This window comes from Erinaceus europaeus, chromosome 15 (assembly GCF_950295315.1).
Source record: "Erinaceus europaeus chromosome 15, mEriEur2.1, whole genome shotgun sequence".
Classification (NCBI taxonomy): domain Eukaryota; kingdom Metazoa; phylum Chordata; class Mammalia; order Eulipotyphla; family Erinaceidae; genus Erinaceus; species Erinaceus europaeus.
The window spans coordinates 80,715,005-80,730,227 of record NC_080176.1 but is presented as its reverse complement, the minus strand read 5'-3'; the positions used below and the strand labels follow the sequence as shown (position 1 = coordinate 80,730,227).

The 15,223-nt window shown below is 44.3% G+C and overlaps 1 protein-coding gene across 4 annotated transcripts in view; it reads right to left on the bottom strand.

Annotated features, from left to right (window-relative positions):
* Positions 1-5,475, bottom strand: part of CDH7 (cadherin 7) — a 200,216-nt gene extending 194,741 nt beyond the window's left edge. For 2 of the 4 annotated variants that reach the window (XM_060174010.1, XM_060174013.1), the window contains exon 1: positions 3,862-4,441. The gene's annotated coding sequence lies outside the window, so the exon portion shown is untranslated. Of the gene's footprint in view, positions 1-3,861; positions 4,442-4,701; positions 4,838-5,404 lie in introns of those variants that run through there. The other 2 variants (XM_060174012.1, XM_007523824.3) reach the window with 2 other exon arrangements.
* Positions 5,476-15,223: the final 9,748 nt, after the last annotated feature.

The following is a 15,223-nucleotide window of genomic DNA, read 5'->3' as shown; positions in this document are numbered from 1 at the left end:
AAGGGGAGGGGAGGGGAGGGGAGGGGAGGGAAGGGAAGGGAAGGGAAGGGAAGGGAAGGGAAGGGAAGGGAAGGGAAGGGAAGGGAAGGGAAGGGAAGGGAAGGGAAGGGAAGGGGATACTTGCTCACTGATACTTTTGACCAAGTAGTGCCATGTGCTACACTTGGAAAATTAAAAAAAAGATAAGAAAGGAAAAAATTCAAATCACCTCCATTTATGAATGAGTGAGCGAGCATGTGTTGTGCACAACAGAGTAACTGACCTAGGTCATAGTACATTTTAGGAACTGTAACAATACTTCATTTCCAACCATCACATGCAAGTTGAGTTAGTTAACGCTTTTGTGGTGGATAAAGAGAGTGTACTTCAGTAGTAAACAAGTAAACTCTGGGTTCTCCAGAAGGTTCCTCCTAGAGCACAAGGTAAGAAAAAAAAAAATCCCCAAGCGCACAATCCCTGCTGTTTGTAATTCCAAGTGGTGATGTTAAATAAATATATATATCTGAACTGGTACAGACATCTGAAAAACCGAAAGCAGTCTTCCTCTTCCCTGACAGAGGACAACAACAAAGTCTACAGATGCCTGGTGAAAAGTATAAGGCCACACAGTTAGTTACAACTGGACCAGAAATGAGTAGAATTTGTAGAATTCAATTTGTTAAATATTTACCATCCCTGAAAGATGAAGGCCTGGGAAGATCCTGTAGAACTTCTGAATTTATTATCTTAGCAATGTTCCACTTTTGCTACAAGCCAAGAGAAACAGAGGCAGTCTTTGGCAAATGTTTACATGCTCATGAGTGAATTTCTAAAGTAAAAAGGTCATTAGGAATAACAACAGCTCAGGAGTTCAGGAAGGGCAAAGAGATCTCTTGTTTAAAATTCTATGTTTATGTATTACAAAAAAAAAACAAAAAACTGAGAGTGAGCAGTATCCAACTTTAAAGCTCCCTTCTCCCTTCCCACCAAGGCTGGTGATAAAATAATAATAACAACAACAACTTTCTACTACACTGTAGTACTATAGCAAGCTAGTTGCACTGAAATTCCAACAATAATCTGTTGAAGACTATAGAAAGAAGAAAGAAACTTAGAAATATATCTTAGGATACAAGAATTCATTTTTTTTCTTCTCCCACAAATCCTAGATTTTGAGATGGCTGGCTGCTTTTGATGGGCCTATTATAATCTAGATATACAATTTCCATCTTCAGCTTCTATAATAAAAATATACTATAATTCAATCTGCTGCCTCTATGCCATTTAAAGTTTAGCATATATTTCAACCCTTTCCAAACCAATGAAACAGCCCTCTCCTTTTATACTGAAAAAGGTATACTTTTTTTTAGAGTTTAATTAGTGAGGCTGGGGACTCTCCGTGATATGTGACTTCTCATGTAAAGAAACTGTGATTGAATCCATTAGCTCCCTGGGCCAGATAACATTACAACCACAGACCACAATCTCCCACCGTTAACTGGCCTAAATATTCAGGCAGGAGCCCTGGAAATGAATTGCACAGCCTGTAGAGTGCATCTGGCTATCAGAGGTGGAATGCAAAGTTCTCTAAGTGGATTACAGAGTCATTTGCAAATAAGTAACCTCTGTTGTGGGTGAAAGAAATGAGAAAGAAGAAGGAAAAAATAGTTTATAATGAACCCAGTAGATGCTTGGATGAATTAGAAAGGAAGGAAGGAAGGAAACAAGTGACAAAGCCCCCATCTATTTATGTCGTACCACCATAGGGAATTACACTGCATTTAAAGTGTTTTGCCCTTCTGACTTTTACAAGAAATCTCAGTTACTTCCATTTTAATTTTTAATTTACTCTTCCCCGTACACACTGAGCCAGGTGTGATTAACGTGACATCAATAAAAGGAGTCCTGTTTCAACAAACACTTTGCAAGATAGCCAAGAGACTCTACCAGAATGGAAATCTGTAGTGCAATCTGAAATACAGGCAAAGACAGATGTCTGAATGTTCATTTGCACTGATAAGCCTGTCACTGAGAAGTCTCTCAGAATGACTGGGGGTGAAGGGATGTCTGCAGGGGTTCTTTCTGCAGCACCAGCAAATTCCCAGAGGAGGCACCCGAGTATTGCTGGTTACAGCTTGATCTGCTCTGCTTGTCACAGGCTGAGGAGCTGGTCACACACAGGACTCGCTGGATCACATGTCCTCTCCCTTGTCCTCAGCTCCCCTTTACTGTTCCACTTAGTAGCAAGGAGAAAAAGCTTCCATCTCAATCATGCTAATGCCTGCTAGTTATTTTAGAAATTTCAGAAACTCCCAGCTTAAGGGAAGTCACAAGAGCCTTCTAAGCAAGTCAAAAACATTTCTCTGAGTAGGAAGAAGAATGTTACTGAAGCCATCACTCTGAAAAGCCTTAGACAAATCAAGGAAGGCAGGTATCCTAGTACCTGGACGCTCACAATACCCAACTATGTATGGGTTCACTGCTGTTTCAAAGGTTTCCTAATGATTTGACAGAAAAAAGTACTGGATCCAACCTACATGCTTATCCTTATGTCAGTAACATTCTAAGGATGGTTGTGTCAGCACTACCTTTAAGAAAACAAACCAAAAAAATTAAAAAATAAAAACCCACTAAAATGCTGAATGTTGAGCCAGCAAAGGAATCACGCCTGAGGAGATACAGTGGGTAGATTTTTATCTCTAAGAAGGCTGAACAGTAGCCAGCTCAGCATTCTTCCCACCCCCTCTCCTTCACTGGACACTAAAAAGTAGAGTCGATTCAAGGGTAAGCTGCAGTAATATAGATGCTTTACAATTGCCCTTTTTTTATATATATAGAAAAGGAAATCTCTGTGCCAGTAAGTCAATAAAAGGAGATTTAAGAGGGTCTGTCAGCTGACTGTCAACACAATTCTAATGACCCAGAGCAGCTCTTCATTACAATAATCTGTCACGTGCTAAGTGCACAATGCCCTTTTATTAAAGCTGCAAGCCTTAATAGCTTTCACCAGCTGATGGTGTGCTCCACTGCTCCTTATTTTCTTTCTTTCTTTTTTCCTTCCACAAACTTTCAGTTCACTTTGCCAAATAAGACTATTTCATAATTATGTTAAACTAAGAACTGCCACCACTCCACTCTGGATGAAACAAGAACACAGACTTTTTTTCAAAACTAGTAGTTTGATTCTCTCATTTCCTCGCCATAGTAATTTATCCCTGTAAGACACAAGTAGCCCTAAAAATGAAAAGGATCCTTAATAGATGTGCCCCCTTACAGAGTCAACAGCAAGACTCACCAATTCTTTTTCAAAGAAACCATTTTGAGGAGTGAGTTACTGTCAGTTTCCAATAAAACTACTTTCTCCCTTAGCGCTTTTAACCCTCCTCCTCACTTATCTGTATAAAAACACACTTCGAACAGTTTAGACATTGCTGGCAGTGTGTCCATACAAACTTTCCTTTCAACCAGGGCTGCTGCAGCCCTTTACACTCTGCCAACACTTTACCTTGCAAGGCTATCGATCTGATTTTCAAGACACATACCTGTCACTTAGCTAGAATCATCTCATTACAGTGTGTTATTTTCCCTCATAAAGTTCTGTTTACCTACTTCTGTATTAAAAAAAAAAAACTAAATTCCAATTTGGTTCCAGAGATCACACACACACACACACACACACACACACACACACACACACACACACAAAAGGAGTCCCACTTGACATATATTTTTTCGCTTAATAACGATCTAAGATGCCCCGTGAATATCAAAGGTGTTTTCAAGTTTAATCAGGGCTCCATTTGCAGATGCCCAAAGCCCAGAGATGCATAATCCTAGATGGTCCTCACTCGCAGGACCAACTCCGTGCCCATCTCTACTCACCTGAGCTCCATCTAAAGGATCCGCGAGGTTAACAAGCAAAGACGTGACGCCAACACAGACAATCCGTCCTTTCTCAACAAGCCACGCTGGGAGGCTGCATGCCAGCCGTGAGCCGGGCACCATGTGCGTCCACGGAGAAGTCCAGCACGCACAGAAAGAAGCAGGGCGCCTCGTACCCAGTGCCACCCCACCTAAGCTGGACGCAGAGGGAGCAGGACACCTAGCTCAGCGGATGCACCACAGCAGTAGAATACTAATGACAACAAGCGGGTGGGGTGGGGGTGGAGGAAAGGAAATAGCTGAGCCCACTCAGGCGAGTTCCGCCTTCTGGAAATGGAAAGGTAACTGAGTGGAGAGCCCAGGGTTCAGAAGACTCCTCTGCGCACAGGCACACACCCTTCTCCAGCCTCTGGTCTCCGCCGATTGGGGCTGCCCCGCCAGCGCCTAGGGGTGCCCAGGTCCATCCCACCTTTGGGGATGGGGGGGGGGCTCGAGATGCAGTTTGGGAAGCGCGGGCCAGACTGCGCTCCACACCGCATCTGGAGAGAGTGCTGTGATCTGCTCTCCGGCTGAACTCGCCAACTCGCGTGACACCTGGCGTCTGCCAGCCCCTCCCCCCAGCCCTCCCTCCCCGGCGCCCCCTGCTCCGGGCAGGCGCCGGTCAGCCTCACAACGCCGCGAGTCACCTGCACCCCGCAGCAACTTGGGGGCGCCAGGGCCAACTCCGCCCGGATGCCCCGCCCGCGCTGCGCTGCGCTCCTCGGGGAGTCCAGTTCCCCCCCGCACCACCACCCCTGGGCTGGCGGCTGGAGCCCCGCAGAGCCGGACGGACACACTCACCTGGGGCCTGGCTGCCCTCCCCGCCGCAATGGGCGCCAGCCACCCGGGCGTGGGCATCCGACAGGGCGCGCGCTCAGTGGCCGGGCACCCGGGGGGCGCTGGGAGGACCCGGGGCGCGGGCTCCAGCGGCGATCGCCGTCCTCTCTGCGGGGCGCGGGGCGCGGGGACCTGGCCCGGCTGGGGGCGCCGGCTCCCCCGGGCGGCTCGGAGGCTGGGTCCCCAGCGAGCGGTGTCGGGCAAGGGGGCGAGTGGGGCGAGAGGGCGCGCGGCGGAGGGGGAGCTCGGGGGAGAGGGGGACGATCGGCGACAGGCAGCGCCGTGCCAGGCCGGCTCCCGGCGCCACGGGGACTCGGGCACCTCCCGGAGCCCCAGCGAGGGCGAGTGGAGAGGCAGGCGCCCCGCCACACGCGCGCACAGACACGCGCGCACTCACGCTCGCCGCCGCCCGCTCCACTGCGCGGTGCGCCGGGATCCCTTCCCGGGAAAATCCTGGGGGGCTGGGGGGCGGGGGCTCCGAGAGTAGGAGGGGCCGCAGCGGGAGCATCCAGCCTCGAGTTATCTGCATCTGAAAGCGAAGAGCCGGGCGAACCTCCCTCCCCTCTCCTGCTCCAGGCGCTCCCCACCCCCACCCAGTCTCGGGCAACCACGATCCCCAGAGCTCCAGAGGCACCAAGGCCAAGTCGGAAAACTAATCACAATTTACAGCGGCCTGGCGGGGAGAGTTTTGCCCTTTCAGTCTCCCCGGAGATGCCCCACTTGTACTTTCTCAAGATTTGCAGAGAAACGCCCGCCCGTCGGGCTCGCTCAGGTACAACTTGCCATAGGGTGTCATTTTCGCACTGGGTGGGCTGGATGGAGCCCTCTCACACACACACACACACGTACACACCAGGTGGGGCGGAAGAGCTTCCAGTTTCTGCAGAGAGCGCGCCTCAGCTGCGGGGAGGGAGCCCGGTTTTTGCTCTGCTGCGCACTGGGTGTCACCTGGCTGCCGGGCGTGAAGTCCTAGGGGCTGGGGAGGTGAGCAGATCCCTTCCAAGCAGGGCGTTTCACGCTGTTGGTGCAGTCCTTGCAACAGGTCCGCCTGCTCTTATGCATCTTTAACAACGATCCTTCAGATCCTTCAGTTAGCTTGTCTCTGCGCCTCACCGTCCCGGTTCACCCTCATTTACTCCCAGATCTGCGGAGAGTTCGTATCCTCTCAGAGAGTTAGCTCAGTACCGAGTTTATGCCAACAATTCTAACAGCAAACTTTTTTTTTCTGAGTTCCTATTTAATACCAGATATCACGTTGCCCTGCTTACTTAACATAACTTAATGTATGAAGTTTCCTGCCAAATGGGAAGCTCAGCGGGTATCCATTCTTGCCTTACATGTAAGAAGTCCTGGGTTTGACCCCCATTACTGCATACGAGGAGAAAAGGCAAAAGGTATGGATTTGAATGGTGCTTTGAAAATAACAACAACAATAATAATTGAATAAAAATAAGAAAAAATACACTATATCTGCAAATCAAGTTTTGCCTACATCCCAGTATGCTTAAACGCCTGTTTCATAATTAATTTCCATGCAAGGTGCCCACGTATTAACACTATGCATCATCTTTGAGATGTTTGACATGTGTGGGGATGAAAAAAAACTCATTTTTTTCTAATATAACACAGTCTAGAACTTTATCGTCTTCTAGTAACATATACAGCTGTCGTGTTTCATGCAATGCACTTGTTTCTGGGTTGAGACCAGTTCTTGTTACCACTCTGGACTTAACTTAAAACTTCAGGAAGACAGAGGTTGAGATTCAGTATGACTAAGACTCAGCCCCATGCTTAGCATATAATGAAGTGAATGGCTGTAATCCCCACAAGGCAATTACCACAACTCTGACAACTCTAGTCTCTTTGTCAAGTGCTCATTTATCTCCTAATGTCTCCCATCTCTAAGAGAGGACACTGTGAACAGGAATCAGGTACTGAACTGTACTAATGAACTAGCTTGTTTTAATTCAAGGACACCACATGAACATGGGTGAAAATGGAGAGCATTTTGAAGTTATTTTGGTTATATGTTTCATCTAATTTTCTTTCTTTAACATGTTTATTGAAGAAATGCTGTCTTATAAAGCCATGTTGTCTCAGGGCTACAATCTCACATAACCCCTCAAATTTTAGTGCACCTCAATATCCATCAGAGTGCTGCAATGTAGTTCAGCTTTTCTTTATCTTGTTCCTCTGCATAAAAATATTAGCCCCCTTCCCCAATTTGGATTTCCACTGCACACCAAATGCCTCCATACTACCTGCCTTGCCTTTTAAGACTTTCCTTCAACAATAATCCTTATGCTTATTCTAGAAAGGTGGGAAGGGGGTAGTGAGTCCACTTATCCAGAATGCTAGTTCTGGCATTACAAACTGCCCATCCCAGAAGCGGGCCTAGACTTTCTCTACCAAGCAGGTACAGTGAGAAGCGAGGATAAGAAAGGGGTGATTCTGACCATCACTGAGAGATGTCCTTCATGTTGAGAGGTCAGGGATGGACCTCCTTCTCTGTCAACATAGCACTTAAGCTGAGTTCTAAACGTGAGAATGAGACGAACTTGTGAAAATCTGCAGGGTAAAGAAAAGACCTAGGCAGAATAAACAAAGACAAATATCTGCAGAAAGTGTTTTCATGTGGAGAGAGAGAGAGAGATGTGTTATAGCATAGAACAAATCCTCAGGGTCTGCTAATGCCCAGAAGACTCTTTTCTTTCTTAATTCAAGACAGAGATCAAGATAGAAGAGAGGCACCAGAGTGCCTGCCCTGCATGGTACTCTCATGTTGTGCTGAGTACTTGAACACTGATCCTCAAGCATGGTGAGCCATCTGCTTCACCACTTGAGCTATCTTTTTATGCTTGTATTTTATGCGGAGGAAAAGTTGGCATTGGCAAATAGAAGAACTCCACCCCACTGGGCTGCTCTGTTTCCAAGCTTAGGGACAAGGTAGTTTATTATATCTTTGCTTTTTTTTTTTTTAACTCTCCCTTTCTTTTTGCCTACGACTTTTCATTGATTAGATAACCTAGTTTGCTGAGAAACAGAAATAAAGAATAACTGTACTAGATAAATCCTGCCAAATGTTTAAGATTCCATGAAATCCAAATGTAAGCCATAACTACATATGCTCACTTATGAAATTTCATAATGTTTCCATATAATTTTCCAATTTATGTTTTAATATTTTATATTCTTATGCAGAGAATGGTCTTTTGCGAGTACTCTCAGTTGAAGGTTTTATCTCTTCGTATAATGCTGGGCACAAATTGGATACATTTCCCTTTGCTTCCTTACTGAAAAAAAAAATCTCTTTTCCATTCATTTTCACTCTCTTGATGAAATCAATAAAATAACCTGTGCAGAACTGTATTTTGAAGGAGGAGGAATCAGAGTGTTTACTGCTGTGGCTTCTGTCACCGTGGAGAGTGCATTTCCCTGAATGTTTTATGTCTCAAAGCAGATTAGGTGCAAGTAAGAGTATCTGATGAGATTGCTGATTAGATCACATTCATGTCATCTTGATCTTACACTAAAACCAAACCAAAGCAGCAGTAGGGCATCTGCTAGCTCAGAGAAGAAGGGAACTAATTATTCAAAGCTAAGTAGAGGGTTGAGGAGGTCATGTAATAGTTATGCAGAAGACTTTCATGTCTGAAGCTATAAGGCCTCAGGTTCAATTTCCAGCACCACCATAAGCCAGAGCTGGCTTATTCTTTCTCTATTTTCTCTTATTAAAGAAAATAAAATAGTTTTAAATATAAGTATTTAGAAATTCCAAAGAGCCACGCATAGGAACGCAGAATGTGTCAGAAAGTAGAAGTATGGGGCCGGGTGGTGGCCGCACCTGGCTGAGCGCATCTGTTACAGTGCGCAAGGACCTGGGTTCAAGCCCCTGGGCCCCACCTGCAGGGGGAAAGCTTCACAAGTGGTGAAGCAGAGCTGCAGATGTCTCTCTCCCTCTCTATCACCCCCTTCCCTCTCGATTTCTGACTGTCTCTATCCAAATAAATAAATAAAGATAATTTTTTTAAAAGAATTAAAAGGAGTCCAGCACAAGATAGCAAAGCACAAGGACCCTTGTTAGGATCTCGGTTCGAGCCCCTGGCTCCCCACCTGCAGGAGTGTCACTTCACAGGCAGTGAAGCAGGTCTGCAGGTGTCTATCTCCCCCTCTCTGTCTTCTACTCCTCTCTCCATTTTTCTCTGTCCTATCTAACAGCGACGGCATCAATGACAACATCAATAAAAAGGCAACAAAGGGGAAATAAATACAAAAAAAAAAGAAAGAAGTATTTTCATAAGGCAATGACCTTAAAGTTGTACCATGTCTAGGCCTCCTCCCAAATAAACTTGTGGATGCTGAGGGAAATATAGATTTTAATTTATGTGATACTTAGCATATACCTGAAAATGTCTGTGTTCTTCAGTGTATATCATCTAATTAAGTAGGCTTCCATCTTCCAGAAAAGAAGGAACTTAGAGGGGGCCAGGCAGCCTGTAGCATACTTGGTTAAGCACACATAGTAATAAGCACAAGGGCCCATGTAAGAAACCGGGTTTGAACACAGACACACACACACACACACACACACACACACACACACACACACACACACACACACACACCTTATTCCTGATTTGCAGGGGGAGGGGATGCTTCACAAGCATGAAGCAGGTCTGCAGGTGTTTATCTTCCACTCTCTATCTCCCCCCCATCAATTTCTCTCTGTCCTATCAAATAAAATGAGGAAAAAATGGATGTCAGGAGCAGTGGATTTGTAGTGCTGGCAATGAGCTCCAGCCATGTCCCTGAAGGATAAAAGACTAAGGAAGAGGAGGAGGAGGAGAAAGAAAGGAAGGAAGGAAGGAAGGAAGGAAGGAAGGAAGGAAGGAAGGAAGAAAGAATTTGGTGACGAAGATCTTTCCCTGAGTATAATCATACATTCATTTGTTAAAATAAGAAATGCCCCCCCCCCCCCCGATTTATGACTGCTAGACTAGAGAATGGAAATGAAAGAAATAAGATCTAGCCTGGTCTTCAGAAACATGTTAACTTATTATGAAAGTCAAGAGTTTAGGGCATTCCCATATACTAAAAGCATTTTGATGAGGCAGGCACAAAATGTCTCGTGTGGGAAACTGGAAACAGGCCATGTAGTGAGGAATTCTGAGTGGGAAGTGGAAAATGTTTCCAATGTAGTAGGAGGACATGGAGAAACCAAGACAAGTTTCAGGAAAGACGCCCATGGTCAGGAATGCAGGAAAAGAGGGAACACCCCTTCATGCTTAGAAATAAGCCTTGAACTGGAAGTGGAGAGGTAGGAAATGATCACAGATGCACCATAGGAAAAATAAAATCTTGTCCCAGACTCTAGTTGTGGCACTGATGGGGGAAAATCCTTTAGAGGTCATCAGTGAGTGCAAATAGATTAAAGGTGTTAGTGTGAATATCAACAATAAATAAACAGGGAAAGGAAACTAACATAGGTAACTATGATTAGCAGTGTGGTGTCACCCTCAACAGTATCTACCTGTGAGGGAGTTGCTCATAGACTCTTTGACTGGAAGAATCCAAAGTTGGAGATAATATACGAGTTTTAGTGCTTATATTTTCAGGACTTTCCTTTAAGTATCCAAAAACTCAGTCTGCCCACAAATGGATATGTTCTCAGAGCAAACACTTAGTTAAAGAATCAGAGCAATATTCATGGACCAGAGTTGCTATTGGGGCACTATAGTAGCATTTAGAAAGCTCAAGGATATTTAAGAAGGTGTTGGGAGTCCTCTCTCTCTCTCTCTCTCTCTCTCTCTCTCGACAGAGGAGGGAGGATGAGAGGAAGGGAGAGAGAGAGAGAGAGAGAGCTCTCTTGAGACAGAGGAGGGAGGATGAGAGGAAGGGAGAAAGAGAGAGAGAGAGAGAGAGAGAGAAAACAGTATCAAAGCTTTCTTCAGTATGCTGGGTTCAAACCTGGATTGTATACATGGCAAAGAAACACACTATTCAGAGGAGCTATTTCACTGGCTCAGGATTTCTTATCTTTAAAAGCTCTTCCAGGGGCCAGGCAGTGGTGGAACTAGTTGAGTGCACATGCTACTATGCACAAGGACCTGGGTTCAAGTCCCTGATTCCTACCTGCAGGAGGGAAACTACAGGAGGCATAAATCAGTGCTACAGGTGTCTCTCTTCCCTTCTCTTTCAATTTCTCTCTGTCCTATCACATAAAATGAGAAGAAAAAAATATATATATATGGCTGGAAGTGATAGGTTCAGCCTGCAAGCACCAAGCTCCAGAGATAATCCTGGTAGCAATCACCATTTCACCACCATCATCATCATTATAATAATCTTCCAGAAGTATCAAGATACAGCTTGCATGTTAGAGCATGCACCTTACCATGTCATGTACAAGACGCTGAATTCCAAGCCCGTACAGGGCGTAAGCATGAGCATCACAGACAACCCCAAAACTCGGATGTCACCACATTGGAGAGAAAAGTAGTGGGGTCAGCAAAATAGCTCAGTTGGCAAGTGTACTGTTTTTGCCATCTGGGGTTTAGGTTTGAGCCAGCCTTTACCACACTGAAAGAAGTTTTGGTCCTGTGGTTTACTTACTTCATTTTCTAAGTCTCTCTCACTCTTTCTGTCTGGAAAAGTCAATCCATGGTGGTGAATTCCTGGAAATGGGAAAAAAAAATAAGAAAAAAGATGTACGGAAAAGTTTTTAGGAAGCAGAACTGTAGACTCAAAATACACAGGTGCCCAGAATTCAGTTGTATGGAAAGAAGGAAATGAAAATGCTCAGGGAATATTTATGTGAGACTTTAATTTTTTTCTGCCAAAGGTGTCCTGTCAGTTATGAGATCCTATGTAACGTAAGATGAAGGGAAAAGGCCTGAATTAGGGGTAAAATATATTTTACAGACACCTGCCATAGGAAATGAGATATCATATATATGTGTCAACAATGAAACAATAAACCATCAGGCCCCATTAAAGGTATATAAAAATTGATTTCTACTTTCTGGTTCCAGTTTATTAAATAAGTTGTGTTGCTTTATATCTTACTATTGTTGTCTTTCAGTCAACAAATTGCAGACTCTACTAGGATTCTATCCTGACTTCCCTGGGCAGACAGCCTGACCAGTGTGTCCCAGAAGTATCATCTCCCCAGAGCCCTACTCCACTAGGGAAAGATAGAAACAGGCTTGAGGTATGAATCTACCTGACAACATCCATGCCAGACTAGCTTCACGGGCAGGAGACAGACGACCAGAGACTCATGGCTCAACTGGGAAGCAGTATCTCTTTATTTATGTACAAAGCATCGCAATCTAAGCTATGCTATCTCTAATCAGAATCCTGTCCTTATATATACTCGCCAAGTAGGGTGGAAACAGGATGTGACATAGAGAGGGTGGAGTGAAAAAAGACTGGTGGAAATCTGGGTGTACTAGGAGAGGGGGCGGAGCAAAAAGACATCATGAACCAGTGGGGATTAAACCAGTGCCCTGCAGGCAGGGTAGTGCTTAGTTAACAGTGGTTTATGTAAATAGAATACAGTGTTAAGCAGGGGTGATTAAACCAATGAAACAGAAGGGGTTTTAGAAGCAGAATTAGAAGTATACCAACACATCCATGCCCAGTGAAGAAGCCAGAACTCCCACCTTTTGCACCCCCAAAAAGAATTTTGGTTGGTACACCCAGAGGGGTAAAGTATTGGAAAGTTTCAAATGGAAGAATGGGGCACAGAACTCTAGTGGTGAGAACTGTATGAAATTATACCCCTGTTATTTTATAATCTTGTAAATCATTGTTAAATCACTAATTAAAAAAAAGAAAAAGAAAGAAAGAAAAGGAAATAAGTGATTTTCTTAATGAAATAGTGTCTACTTAGACTTAGATGCCCTCCTCACCTACTTCCTATTACAGTTCTCTCACTCACTCCAAAGCTAATCTATTATTTTTTTCATTTTTTTATTTTTCCCCTTTTGTTGCCCTTATTGTTTATCATTGTTGTTGTTATTGTTGTTGGATAGGACAGAGAGAAATCAAGAGAGGAGGAGAAGACAGGGGGAGAGAAAGACAGACACCTGCACCCTTTGGTATATAACTAAAATATGCCTACTAGCTACCTACAAAGTGGAGACACCACACACACACACACACACACACAACTCTTCATCTGCACTATTCCAGCATTTAGGTCCATGATTGTCAACAATTTGTTTGGATTTGCATGTTAACTCTCTTTTCAGCCACCAGGTTCCAGATGCTAGCATGATGCTGACCAGACTTCCCTGGACAGACAACCCCAACAATGTGTCCTGGAGCTCTGCTTCCCCAGAGCCCTGCCCCACTAGGGAAAGAGAGAGGCAGTCTGGGAGTATAGATCGGCCTGTGAATGCCCATGTTCAGTGGGGAAGCAATTACAGAAGCCAGACCTTCCACCTTCTGCATCCCATAATGACCTATAATGAGTCCATACTCCCAGAGGGTTAAAGAATAGGAAAGCTATCAGGGGAAGAGAAGGGATACAGAGTTCTGGTGGTGGCATTGTGTAAAGTTATACCCCTCTTATCCTATGGTTTTGTCAATGTTTCCTTTATAAATAAAGAATTTTTAAAAAAAAAGATAGACACCTGCAGACCTGCTTGACTGCTTGTGAAGCGAAGCCCCTGCAGGTGGGGAGCTGGGAGCTCGAACTGGGATCCTTAGGCTGGTCCTTGTGCTTTGTGCCAAGTGCGCTTAACTCGATGCACTACCACCTGGCCCCCTTAAATATATATAGTGTTTGTTTATGAGTATGTGTGTAAGAGAGAGATTAGAGTTCCACTCTGACACATGTAATGCTAGGAATTGAACCCATGCCTTTTTAATCGACTGTACCCCCAGGCAGGTATTTTTTATTAATTACTCTTGATTATCATTTTAAAACAGAACTAAAGTTTTCTGCTACATGTTAAATTTCTTTTTTTAATATTTATTTATTAATTTCCTTTTGTTGCCCTCGTTGTTGTAGTTATTGTTGTTGTCCTTGTTGTTGGGTAGGACAGAGAGAAATGGAGAGAGGAGGGGAAGACAGAGAAGGGGAGAGATAGACACCTGCAGACCTGCTTCAACAACTGTCAAGCGACTCCCCTGCAGGTGTGGAGCTGGGGACTCAAACCGGGATCCTTCCACCAGTCCTTGCACTTTGCACCATGTGCACTTAAACCGCTGTGCTATCGCCTGACTCCTCGTGTTAAATTTCTTAACATTTTCTTTCGAGAGGACATATTCAAACAGATAAACATTTGATTTGAGTTTTATATTAAATACCAAAGCAAGGGAACCCTTTCTTATTTAAATAGCAGGCAATACTAACCAAGTGCGAATGTATCTCTACATTCAAGAGAATTGGGACATAAAACCCTTCTTCAAAAGAAGCTTAGATAACAGTTGTCAAAAATCATAAAATGAGGCCCATGTTTTCTCCTGAATTATAGTCTCTCTGTAAAAGCCCTCTAAAAACCTGTGGAGAGAGCAGCAACAGTGTAGATTTCTTCAAGACATTGCTCTGTCACTGTGACCAGCCATAAAATCTTTTAGAAAAAAAAAATTGCACACTAATGGCATTCTTTTCAATACTATCCATTGTGTTCTGTGTGCCAGCTTCTGACCGAGCCATGCACCCCCACCCCAGCACACACATAACTGTTTGAATTAGAGAGAGAAAACTCTGTGTGAGAAAATAGCAACCAGGGAAGGTGATGACATTACAGAGTCCTAAAAGCACAAAGCAACACCACATTTAACTTGGGTCTTAAACAGGAATAAGCAATATTAATAGTAAGGGAGAGCAGAATATCCCAGGGAGTATCCCCAGAACTTCAAAAAAGGCTAGTCACATAGGGATTTAATGGAGATTATATTTTGATCCCATTACAATCATAGACCTAATCCTCCACTCACCTGGACAGGAAGAGGGCTCCCTGAGTTTACATTCACTCTCACACTTGTATCTGGGACACTGAATTTTCCACCTGTTCCCACAACACACCTCTTAGCAATTCTCACTGACTGTTTCCTGCTTGTAGATCCAGAGAGAGAGAGAGAGAGCGCTGATTCACCCTGGGTTCTGTAGGCTTTATGGCTGGTGCTTGTCAGTGATGTTTAGTACTCTCCTAGCACACATAAAAAGTGCTTGTAGGAATGACTGCACTTCCAGCAGCTGCATGGGGGCAACTGTGCAGCTCTCTGGAGTATGTGGCTTTAAACTCATGGTCAGAGGGAAAATCCAGGAATGAAAAGTATGTAAGGAGATTATAGACTTTAGGAAGAAGGGATAGATGAAATAAACCAATTTCTTCCAAGGTGAATTTTCAAGCAAATAAGCATGCTTCATAAAACACTGAAGAACCACTGTCCTAGAAGATACTTTCACTTAAGAGAAACGGTTGTCTTTTTATGAACTCGAATTCCTTCATACTCAAAGGTTGAAATCTGA